The sequence below is a fragment of the Pagrus major genome, chromosome 6 (assembly GCF_040436345.1).
Source record: "Pagrus major chromosome 6, Pma_NU_1.0".
NCBI lineage: Eukaryota > Metazoa > Chordata > Actinopteri > Spariformes > Sparidae > Pagrus > Pagrus major.
Window position 1 is genome coordinate 36,946,807 of NC_133220.1, and position 12,641 is coordinate 36,959,447.

At 42.1% G+C, this 12,641-nt stretch overlaps 1 protein-coding gene across 1 annotated transcript in view; it reads left to right on the forward strand.

The window, feature by feature from the left end:
- LOC140997979 (copine-9-like) overlaps positions 1–12,641 on the forward strand; it is a 325,346-nt gene that overhangs the window by 173,626 nt on the left and 139,079 nt on the right. The gene's annotated exons all lie outside the window — the stretch shown is intronic.

The following is a 12,641-nucleotide window of genomic DNA, read 5'->3' on the forward strand; positions in this document are numbered from 1 at the left end:
GGAGGGGTGGGGGGTAGGGGGTTGAGGAGGAGGAGGATGCTCAAGCAGCCCACAGAGCGACTGGCTCACTGGTATTACCCAGTGCTCTCAATGGCCAGCCCAACTATGTTTCAGTGTTTAGGTTGCAAGCTCAGAGGTTGAAGAGAGGAGGATTCCGCCTTAAATTGGCACCCAATGGCAGGCTTTATACCAACAGTCTAGATCTGGTGAGTCAGACTAATTGACTTTTAAATGGAATATTAGAATTTGACCTGAAATATCGAATATATGTTATTCTAAATAAAATGCAGCAGGTCTTGTATACTGAACCATTTAATCAAGAGTTTATCTGTTGGTGATGTCATATTAATGAGAGGGATGAAGTAAACTTCTTTCTATGCTTGAATCTCTCTTCAATATCTTTTAAATTCTTCAGTGAAGCTGTTAGATCATCTGGCTGTCAGTCTGATTAGAATGAAAGGCTGATGTGGGAGTCAGTATGGACATCAATGACACTGCTTGCTATAAGTCATACTATATTTATTGTACCTTTTCCTTAACCAGATCCACTCCTCTTACAATCAGGAGGTCATAAGGCTCTGGACTCCTGGCTGACTGGGGAAATGTACAGGCAGCCCCCAGCTCCTTCAGATCACCTTCCTTCATTTAGGTGTCCTTGTGCAAAACTTTTACCCTTCAACTGCTCCTCATTGGCCTGTAATGGAAAGCTGTGATTGTACTGGGAAGCTCCCAAGTGTAAATGTACCCCAGATACTGGAATATACAGAGATTTTAAAGGTTAAACATGACACTCTGCCACTCAGAGCATTTAGTTCGTTCTACAATAATTAGCTTTTTGTAAGAATACAAAGATGTTAGCCAATTCAGATGAAATTCTCAGTTTCAGCTGTCCGTCTTTCATCGATCCGTCATCATGCTGACAGCAGGTGGGACAAAGTGGCATCTTCTCTTCCCACCATGGAGAGAGCAGAGGGTCGTGTGCCTCAACCTGACAGCGTAAACAAGATGAGGCTACTATTTCTCCAAGCATCTTTTTTATGTGTTCTTAGAGCCTGGAGAGTCTTCACATGATCCATCTATAATTAGATAATCATCGGCATGTGTGTGTTTGAGGCCCGATGATGTTTCTGAGGTATTATATCACAGAGAACAGGTAGGAAGTGAAAAAAATATTCTCTTTTGATGGATATTTTGTTTTATTGGGGACATGAATGAGGACCAAAGTGGCAAAAATTGCCTGTTATACTGCATGTTTCCCAAATATTAATACAATAAATAAATAAAATGAAAACATAAACAAGCTCAACAGTGTAAATCACAGTTCTGGGACCCTCCTCTGTTTGTCAAAGCTGTTTGGGTTGCTACTCCTGCACTGTCATTTATCTTTGTTGAAGCCCGTGGTAGCATTTCCTAATTCAGACAGCTTGTCAATGAGAGGGAGAGGCTCTGATGCCCTTAGATGCCAGTGCTCGATTCTAGTAACTTCGGTGTGTATGTGTCTGGGGAGGATTGTTGGCCAGGTCCCATCAAGAGAAGCTATATGAGGGACGTGAGTTGTGTTACTAAGAGGCAGAAAGTATTCAAGGGTAGACAGGGGTTATAGATTACAGGACACTGCAACCTGATGGAAGTCACACTTACTTGTTTAACAGTCAGATGTATAAAAGCAGCTACAGTGTGCACATAAAACTCAGGAAGTGCTTGATTGGAAGAGACATGCAGAAGGAACATGAAAATTTGACAGTGATATTATAGCACAGCAAAATGCCACATTTAAAGTGAATTGTCAGACACTGGTCAATATACGTATAAAGTTATAGATCGTAGATGAAACAATGGCAGTCTGTCCTCATCAGAGAAATGATCATATAGGTCGGCTGTGAAAGCATTAATATGATGTTACCTGTTAGGTTGCGACCTCCAGTGGCCGTAGTCATTATTACAGCAACAAAGGAGGAAATCAAGTGAAGAGGTATTAAGAGCGACAGAGGGAAGTCCACAGAGGCAGAAGGACGGGTATGGATGGTCGACAAGCAAGCGCAGGCTCTAACTTTCGCTTGAACTTTCACCTTTGACGTCATCATCAGAATGTGACAGTCATGAGTCAATCATTTAGCGCCCTCTTGTGGCGAGAGTTTTGTGAAAATGACATACAAATTATCCATCATCAGGGGACAACAGTCTAGTTCAAATGTATTTTTTTTACTGAACAAACTACAGTCCACACAGCTGTGACCGCCAATTGCCGGGTCCTCTCGGGTACTATATATCCCGGCCTTTCACTACAAGAGCCGCGAGGCCCGAGACAAACTCTCCCGGTTCCAACCCGGCCCGGGAGTCACTTCTTGTGAATGGACCCAAAACCCGAGCCGGGTCGGGTCGGAACCTCGGGTTTTCGGGCTGTCGGGTTTTTCCGAAGACCTCTAGTCCAGTGTGAAACCAACAGTCAACGGTGAGGTATTTTAACTTACTAATGTAGTTAAGTGGCATTATGTACATACAATTACTGAGGTTAAATAAGTAATGTAGTTATTTTAACGCAAACCCCAATGTTTCCTAAGCCTCACCAAACTGTGAGCATACAACAAAAGTCCAGTATGCCTGGTGCTGGTACACTGCAAAAGGTCATTTTTGGGAATGGTGATATCTGTTGTTTTTGGAGTCACTGGCAATCAAGCTATTCAGTCGTTAAGTTATGAAGATGTGTTGGATGATTGATCTCATTTTTATCTGTGAGTGTGCAATTCAGAGTTAAGTTCAGGCAGTGCTTAGCCTAACTTGCATATATACTGTAGCACCTGTTTAAATGCTGTTTAACTATCACAGTATATGTGAGTGCACTGCCTGTTTAAAATCATCTTCATTCAGTTTTTTTTATCACACCTGCCTACCACACTGTTATATATTTGATTTTATGTAATATTCTATTCCTGCATTTAAACTTTTACTATACTATATGTATAAATCAATACATTTATTAATGATATTTAAGAATAAAATCTGTACTGGACACACACACACACACACACACACACACACAGATGAAATTGATGTTAGCCTTCTCATCTATTGATAAGTGCATATTACAAAAATTGGACATTCATATCCTGATTTCATAGACATGCATCCATGGATGACGGCAGATTGCCTCATCTTTGCTTTATATTTACACTGGATTTTAGTGATGGAACACACTGACAGACCAATATCTACACAGTGTCAGAGTGTTTGCTGACAATTTAAACATACAGGAATGATAAGGAGGAGAATGAACATGGCACAATGTGAAGTATTGGAAGAGTTTTAAGTTTAAAGCATAGACGCATACACCTGATAACACACATGCAGACTCAGAAATAATAAAAGAATATAGGTGCTCTTTTATTGGCAGATGGGTGTCCAAGGCACCAGAGAACACTAACTGTATTTTGTGCTCTGTACTGCTGAAAACCCGACTGGGAAAGCCTTTCCCACCATGCTGCTCTATTCTCCTGTGCTTAAGATGACATCAGAGCCATGGCAAGGATCTATTTTCAGATGTTGGGTGGGGAGAGGAAGAGAGCCCTTTGGCATTTAGCGTGTGGAGGACAGGATTACGAGGAAAACCCACCTCGACTACAGAGTCACGACACACACTCTTCTGTTCAGGCAGCTTAGGCGCTCACCGGCTGAAATATGGGTCTGTAATGGCAATCACTCACCTGCTGACCTAAATTGTCTCCTGTGCTGTAGTTATGTACACCACAATCAAGTTATGCATAAAGTAGTGGGGCTGCGGTGACAATTGACACATGACCAAGACTCGTTGGAAACAGGTTTATTGAAGGCTCAGTGAGTGAGATATTTAGGATTTCCAAACACAAACAGACCATAATAATAATATGCACAGCAGTGAACACAGAGGAAAATAATTAAAACGTGTGAGTGTATGAGTGTTTGTTGAAGCATGTGACGTGGAATCACTCTGCTACTCATGTAAGTTGACTGAATGTGCAGATAATGAGATTGTAGATCAATGGAGCTCATTGTTATCAGTTTTTAGACATTTTCATGGATAAGTACCCAGATTTGCTAGATTATCATCTAGATTTGATGTCATATTGAATCTGAAAGTTGTGAAGTTTCATGCTGGACGAGGACACAGATCAGATCAATTTACAGTAAAATAAATCCTTGTGACATCTTAGAAATTACTTCTTATAATACAGAATTACAGAACTGAGGACATTCTAATGATGTGATGATTATGAATCTCTTCAAGTGCCCCTAAAGACTCGATTTAAAATCTTACACATTTCTCTATAACATTAGAGTGTTCCATCAATCTAACATTGACTCACAATGGACCATAGTCACAATAAGATATTATACAGATTCTTTGGACAACAGCATATTTGTCAATATCACAAAGTCTGGCATGTTACATTTTCAATCTGACTCAATTCAGGGGCCTGCGATTGATATGAGACAATATCATCTGCCTATTTTACACAGTTACAAAAGAAGCAGTTATCCTTTTTTGCTTTTGGCCATTAAGACAAAATAGTGACTGGTTAAGTGCAGCAACGTTTACTTTAAATTGACTCCAACAAGAAATTTTAACAAACAGATACAATACGGCTCAATAATAACTGTCAAGGAGACAACAAAATAGTGTTTTGCTAGTCACCATTATTAGCTTAAGCATAAGGCATTTTACATTGCATAAATTAGCCTAGCAGCTAGCAGCCATATCCTCATTGTCTTGTTATTGGCTACTTGCCATCATCTGGCCGGCAAATCGCTTTCTTTTTACAGCTTCCCGATCGATCAGCAACAGTAAAGACAATGGATAGTAAAAGTACAGAAGGACATTGGACCATATTTCCAGGTAAAGCAACATATTTGACATTAGCTACTGTAAGGCCGCTGTTGCTAGCACTCAAAAATTCCTAGCTAAGTTTACCATTTGATAGTATTGTACGATACAATCCGAAAAAGTATAATTACCACATTACAATGACCCTCTGTAAAAACTCAAGAAGTTTTGCAAACATTTTTTTTTTTTTCATTTACAAATTCCCAGAGCCCTAAACACTCTTCATTTACTATCATTAATGATAAGAGGGACAGTAGCAAAAAAATACATTCAAGAAGCTGGAAACAGCAAATGTTTGATATTTTAGCTTGAAAAATGACTGAAATTACTTAAAACAAAGTCAGCACTCATGATTTTTCTTCAATGATGTGCTCTCTCAAAACTGAGAGCATGCAGTCAAGGAGTTCATTCTGTACAGTGTATTATTTTAGACAAGATGTGCCTGTTTTTGTCAACCTCGTTGTGTCTTCAGATCCTATCACATAACCTTCATTAAGCTGAGTAGCAATATTTAAGCTACCAAACATGCCAAGACTCATAGCATTTTCCATGTGGCTCTTGGCTTGTTCATGCATTATCACTTTTTCTGCAAAGTGCTGCAAACTCATACCTGACTGGATCCATGCTGGTTCGGTTCCTGCTGTTTGAAAAAGGAGGCAGGTATAGCAAAATCAAGTGCTGACCTCACTGCATGCAATTAGCCACGACTTCTTAGCAAACCAGCCCCATGAAAAGACCGGGTATACTGTCTTCCTCTGTCTTGTGCTCGTTGTTTTATCATGATGTCTGGCTGGTCAAGTCTGAGCTCTTTCACTAAGCTTTTCCTGCAGTGTGGTGGTTTATGGTGGCCTTGGGATGGTGAAAGTCAGCACCCAGCAAGCTCCTTTCTCTTGTATTACAGCGAATGAAGTGCACATGTACAACTAATAACGAGGAGCTATGGCCAAAGATTTTTGTGCCCCGGGCAGAAATATGTCACCTGTCAGTAACACAATATTAATCTATGTTTTTATCACAGATTATACATGTTACTCATTAACTATATAATATTTAGGTTACTCATTTAAAAATATAAAGTCTTAGTCAATGAAGGTCTATGTGATTCTTCTTCATGTGGGACAGGTGGGGCACCGCCCTAGCGCCCCCTGTTGATGAGCCGCCACTGCATCTTGGACACATTTACCTAAACCTGAAAGTATAATGCACAGGATGTAAAAATTAAAAATTAAGGTTGCACTGTAACAAAAGGTAATGTAGTGAAGCAGCCATGTCTTGCTAGCCCCTTCATGCCACACAAAACAGTCACAGAGTTAAAGGGTTGGATGTAATCTGTATGAACATTACATAGACATATGTGTTCCAGTGAGCATAATGTCACATAACAGTACTTACTTAATTTAGCTAACCAGATCATTTCTGAGGATGGGTGAAGACAGAGACCGAATGACAGTTAGTTAATGTTACATGCAAGGTTGATTACATCAGGTTTTACTTTCAGGCTTGAAAAATGGTGTCTAACATTATTTGTGCCTGCGGCACAGCAGGGGCTGGTTGGGGGTTGCACGGGGGATGTGGAAAGGAGTTTGGGGCGTGAGCCTAGCCTCCAGGTTCCTCGTGTCCCTGTTGATTGGATGGTTGATTGAATTGGGATCTGGGGGGTTTGGAGCAGGGTAGGCGCCTTTTGCTCTTCCTCGTCGCGTTCCTCAAGTCGTTCCTGAGCAGTGTTTGTGGTGTGTCGTGGCACGTTGTCCTGCTGGGGGGGTGTTGCTGTCGGGGGATGCTGGTGCCACAGGTTGCTGTACTTGGTCTGCGATAGCATTTGGGTGGTTGGTGTGTGTCGGGTGGCCCCCTTGGATGCCAGGACCCAGGTTTCCTAGTGGAGTATTGCACTGTGGCGGGGTGGCCAGTATTGTTCACTTCGCTTGTTGGTGCTTCTGATGCTGTGGCTGATCAACGTATATATGTATAAAATATATATACATACATATATATATATATATATATATATATATGTACAGTTGTGTTCAAAATAATAGCAGTCCAACACCACTAACCAGATCAATCACTGTTTTTGGTAGAAATTATATTTCTACATGGCAAATAATTTACTAGTAGGTGACATGCAGTCATGACACGCATGCTGCTGATTCTGTGTAATTGAATCATTAATTGAAAGGGGCCCATTCAAAATAATAGCAGTGTGGAGTTCAATTAGTGAGGTCATTTATTCTGTGAAAAAACAAGTGTCAAACAGGTGGCCCTTATTTAAGGACGAAGGCAGCAAATGTTGTACATGCTGGTTATAGTACATTTCTCTCTGAAAATCTGAGGCTGCTCAGCTAAAATGATCTCAAATGCTTTAAAATGGCAACCATTCGAATGGATCGAAGAATAGCCAAAATGGCAAAGACTCAGCCAATGATCAGCTCCAGGGTGATCAAAGAAGGTCTAAAGTTACCTGTGAGTACTGTAACAATTAGAAGACACCTATGTGAAGCCAAGTTATTGGCAAGAAGCCCCCGCAAAGTCCCATTGTTGAATAAACGAGAGGTTACAATTTGCAAAAGAAGACATTGACTGGCCTAAAGAGAAATGGCGCAACATTTTGTGGACTGATGAAAGCAAGATTGTTTTTGGGGCCGCAGACAGTTTGTCAGACGACCCCCAAACACTGAATTCAAGCCACAGTACACTGTGAAGACAGTGAAGCATGGTGGCGTAAGCATCATGATATGGGGATGTTTCTCATACTATGATGTCGGGCCTATTTATCATATACAGGGGATAATGGATCAGTTTGAATACATCAAAATACTTGAAGAGGTCATGTTGCCTTATGCCAAAGAGGAAATGCCGTTGTAATGGGTGTTTCAACAAGACAACGACCCCAAACACACCAGTAAGCGAGCAGCATCTTGGTTCCAGACCAACAAGATAGGATAGACAACCAATAGAAAACTTGTGGGGTGACATCAATATTGCTATTTCTGAGGCAAAACCAAGAAATGCAGAGAAATTATGGAATGTAGTCCAATCGTCCTGGGCTGGAATACCTGTTCAAAGGTGCCAGAAGTTGGTCAACTCCATGCAACACAGATGTGAAGCAGTTCTCAGAAACAGTGGTTATACAACTAAATATTAGTTCAGTTATTCACAGGAAAGCTAAATCTTCAAGCATTTTTCAGTTTATACAGTAAATGTTAGAGTTTGTAAAGAAAAATGCAGACTGCTATTTTTTTAACAGCCTTATATTCCCTTTTCTTCACTTTCTGTAAAGTAATAACACATTTGATACATTTTTTCATTCTTCATGTTTTGATTTGGAATAGAATGTGCAGTGTTCCCAATGCATTTGCGTGTATGGAAATAAAAGCTATTATAAGGATTTTGAGCTTTACTCACTTTTTTAAACACACTGCTATTATTTCGAACACAACTGTATATATATATGGAAATATATATATGTGTGTGTGTGTGTGTGGAGAAGGAGAAAGAAGAGCAGGGAGAAACACAGCACGGTATGTACCATTGACAGATTGAAGAAGTGGCTGATATCAAGAAATCCTACCAGTGGCTGGGAAAAGCTGGACTGAAAGACAGCACAGAGACACTGATCATGGCAGCAAAGGAACAGGCGCTCAGCACAACATTGATTGAGGACGGAGTCTACCACACCAGATAACAACAGTTTTATAACATTCATGCAGACAGCTGCATGAATGTCTTATTGATGTCTGATTGAAATACATCTAAATCCTAACTGGTGCACACACACACACACACACACACACACACAAGCCCTATGGAATCAGTTTCCCCAGTTGCTATTTTTACTACACCGCTTGCCGACAGCAAGAGACGTCTCAGGGAGCTAGGACCTGCAATGATTGAATGGTATCCATAGCAACCAATATCATTGGGTCAACCAGCAAAGTAGGAATCTGTGAACATGGATGTAGGCCACTTATGACCATCTATACTATTTTTGGCTCAATTAAATATTCAGGATGGGTTGCTTGTCCATCACAGTTTTATAATTTCAGTGTGTAGCATACAGTGACTCTTAGGTGACTTTAGTGAGTCTGTAGGCTCAGGGCTCACAGATTATCACTATATGATTAGATAAACCCATTATGAACCCAACATGTAGGCCTACATATTCATGCCTTGTTTTCTCTCTTCATTATTTCTCCTATTGTCTCCGACCAACGTACGTACACTAAGAAGCCATATCCTTTGCTCCCCAAATCATTTCTCTCCTCTCTTTCTTTTCAATGACACCATACACAACTAGGCCATGTCTGCTCTACATTGATTTGCTCTTTGCCCACCTGAGCTTTGGGGTCTAGCTCTGCAGATATCTGCTGACCCTTACTTCATTCCACTTTCTGTCTTCAAATGCAGTTTCTGACAAAGTTTGTGCCATTAATCTCAGCAAAAGCAAACCCTTCACCCTGTATACTCGTCTAAGGTTTGACAAAAGAATTGTTAACGAGCAGTGCACATATCAGCTGGCACACTTTATTAGCATTTGTGCTTAATCAGGGCTTTGCCTCTCAGATGTAAATCTCTTTCTATTGGCAGTTCCTCTGATTAAATATTAAAAAGTCATATGTAGATGGATGCTTGATGTTTTTTCCATCCAGCGTGCCACGGATAAAGCAAATTGGCATGAGTCCAGCTCTTTGATCAGTCCCTATCTCTTCCGTCTGTTAACAGACCCTTGCATTGATTAGTGTTTAACTTTAGACAGGAACCTGAGGATTCCCATCTCTCTGAGAGCTTCTGATTCCAATCTGAAAGTAACATCAAAGCAGGTAGTTTTGCCTGATATGCTGGATGAGTTTGGACAGAGCATGAAATGTGTGTTTTGATCTGACTGTCATCTATGTGTCCTTGTGCCCTGAGTCGTATTTATCTTGAGGTGTTCAGAGAGGAGGCCACCCGCGGCGCTACTATTGGGCCCGGGTGGGCCTGGGCCCACCCATTTTAGGCCCGGGCCCACCCAATTTGACCCAGGCCAATGAGTAGTGAGTGATTTTCATTCTAGCTGTTCATCCAATAAGCAGCCTGAGGAAAGCTTTGAGTGAAAGCTTCTCAGCCAATCAGCGGCTTCTACCCCACGTGTGGACTCTTAAGCCTGCCCACAGGCTGCATCGTCACCAGCAAGTGATCCAATGAAATGAATGACTTTGCCGCGAAAATTTTTCAAGCAAGCTCAACGAGACACAGACGGTAGCTAGCTATTAGCTAATATGAAATGTCAATATGGCAAAGCAAAGCAGCTTGTTTTCATTTAAATTCAGCAAGAAACGCTCCGAGGAGCAGGAGGAGGAAACTCCTACCACTTTAAGTAACGTCGTTACCTGTGACGAGTTACCATCCAGCTCCGCCTCCCTCTCCACATCAAGTCCTCCCATAGCCACTCCCTCACACCGGCAGCAAGGCAAGTAACAGTTAGGCTAATGTTAACGTTAGTGTCTGGCTGTCTGTATGCACATTTTCTGGGGGGGAAAATAATATTGGCAGTAGGCAGAGGTAACTTATGATAGCGTTTTATGTGTTATAGGAGACAGGGTTCAGCAGCCTGGCACAAATGCCGTTCCCCAAGAAGACCTGTCACAACCTCCGCTAGACCTGTCATCAATAGATGAGCCTGCAAGCCGGCCCAAACTCCGTACATTCCCAGCCACACGCATATCGGGGAAAGATAGGAGTTTTTCTGACAGGTGGTACTCAAAATTCCCGTGGCTGGAATACAGCATCTCAAGAGATGCTGTATTTTGTAAGTCTTGTCGTCATTTCCCTGAAGCAGCTTATGAGGATAGATTCATTAATAGGGGCTTCAAAGACTGGAAACATTTATCTGAGGGTTGTGGCAAACATGAAGCCAGCAGGGCACATGCTGCAGCGCTGGGGAAAATGGATGGTTTTAAGCAAAGTCACCAGCCAGGACGGGGAAATATTATTAACCAGCTGAACAACGATGCCAGCGACAAGTCCTTCATTGAAAGACATAGACAGCACATCATGATGGTAATAGATCTCGTCCTGTTCTGTGCAAAACAAGAAATCCCATTGCGTGGGCATCGGGAAAACCCAGATGCGTTAAACAAGGGTAACTTTTTGGAACTACTTGACCTGGTTTCCGAATATGACCCAGAAATAAAAAGGCGACTGGATGAATTACCCAAGAATGGTAAACTACTGCACCACGCTATACAAAATGAGATACTGGAAATCGCAGCATCACTCCTTATAAAAAAAATTAAGGCAGATTTGCATGATGAGCCGGACACATATTATGCGATTTTAGCAGATGAGTGCAAAGACATGTCAAAAAGAGAGCTAGTGGCAGTATGCGTCAGATACCTGCACAACGGCACATTGAAAGAACGGGCTGTGGGATTTGTGGAAACGGACAAGATGACTGCAGAGGCAATATCGGCTAAGATTTTGGAAGTGCTGGAGCCATTGCAGCTGGACCCGGGGCTGTGCGTCGGATTTGGGTTTGATGGCGCATCAGTCATGTCGGGGAACAGAGGAGGGGTACATGTGATACTGAAGAAGACGTTTCCCCACGCTTTATATGTGCATTGTAACTCACATAGACTTAACCTTGTCCTGGCCACAGCAGCTAAAGTGTCTCCTGGCATTTCAACATGTTTCGATATTATAAACAGCTTGCATAACTTTATGAGTGGGGCGCACAGACACGCCAAATTCCTGGAAATTCAAAAGCAGATGCGACCAGGGCAAAAAACACTGGAGCTGGAGAGATCCTGTGATGTGAGGTGGAGCTCATGGTCAAATGCAGTCAGTAAGGTGTTGACGCTGCTGGGACCTATTTTGGAGACCCTCGCCACATTCTCCGAAAGTTCTGGCCAAACAAAACTTGAAGCTGACTCCCTACTGCACCAAATGCAAACGAAAAAGTTTTTGTTTCTGCTTGTCACATTCAACCAGTTATTTGAAGTCAGCGACTACGCCACTAAGGGCTTGCAATCTTCCACACTATCAGTTACAGATTGTATTGATCTGATTGAAGGGCTCAAGTACAGCTACACACAATTCAGGAATGAAAATGATGCATTTGACAAAGTAATGGCACTGACAGATGAGCTGATGAATAAACATGAGATTGTGCGCTGGGATATCAGTGGATCACGCAAGAGGAAGTTGCCGGCCAGGTTAGACAATACGCACGTTGATTCTACTCTGGGCAAATCATCACCTGTACAGCAAAACTCGGACCTACAGAAATTATGGAATGACATACTGGACAAGCAGATGATGGAGCTGAACGTTCGTTTCAAGCCCGACACATACGGCTTCATGAGAGCCGCTGCTGCCTGCTTGCCACGGTCAGACACCTTTGGTGACAAGGCTCTCATCCAGCCCGCCTGCGCGCACTTTTCCATTCCCGTGGAAGACGCAGAGCACACTGTGTTTGTGCAGCAGCTTAAAAGAAAGGCAAAGGCCAACAAGACCACAAACGAGAAAAAAGAAACACTCGTAGAAGTGCTCGACGCATGCCCCCGTGATATTTTCCCCAACATGAACAGTCTCCTTCGGGCCCTCCTCACATTGCCCATGACGACGTGTACTGTGGAGAGACTCTTTTCAGCTGTCAATAGGATAAAAACAGGCACCAGGGCAACAATGTTGACAGATAGACTGAACTCTCTGTCCCTGCTTTCATTTGAAAGAGAATTGACTGATTCACTGGAAAATCAGGAAATTCTTGCTGTGTTCAGCACGAAACCCCGCCGTCTCCTGCTGT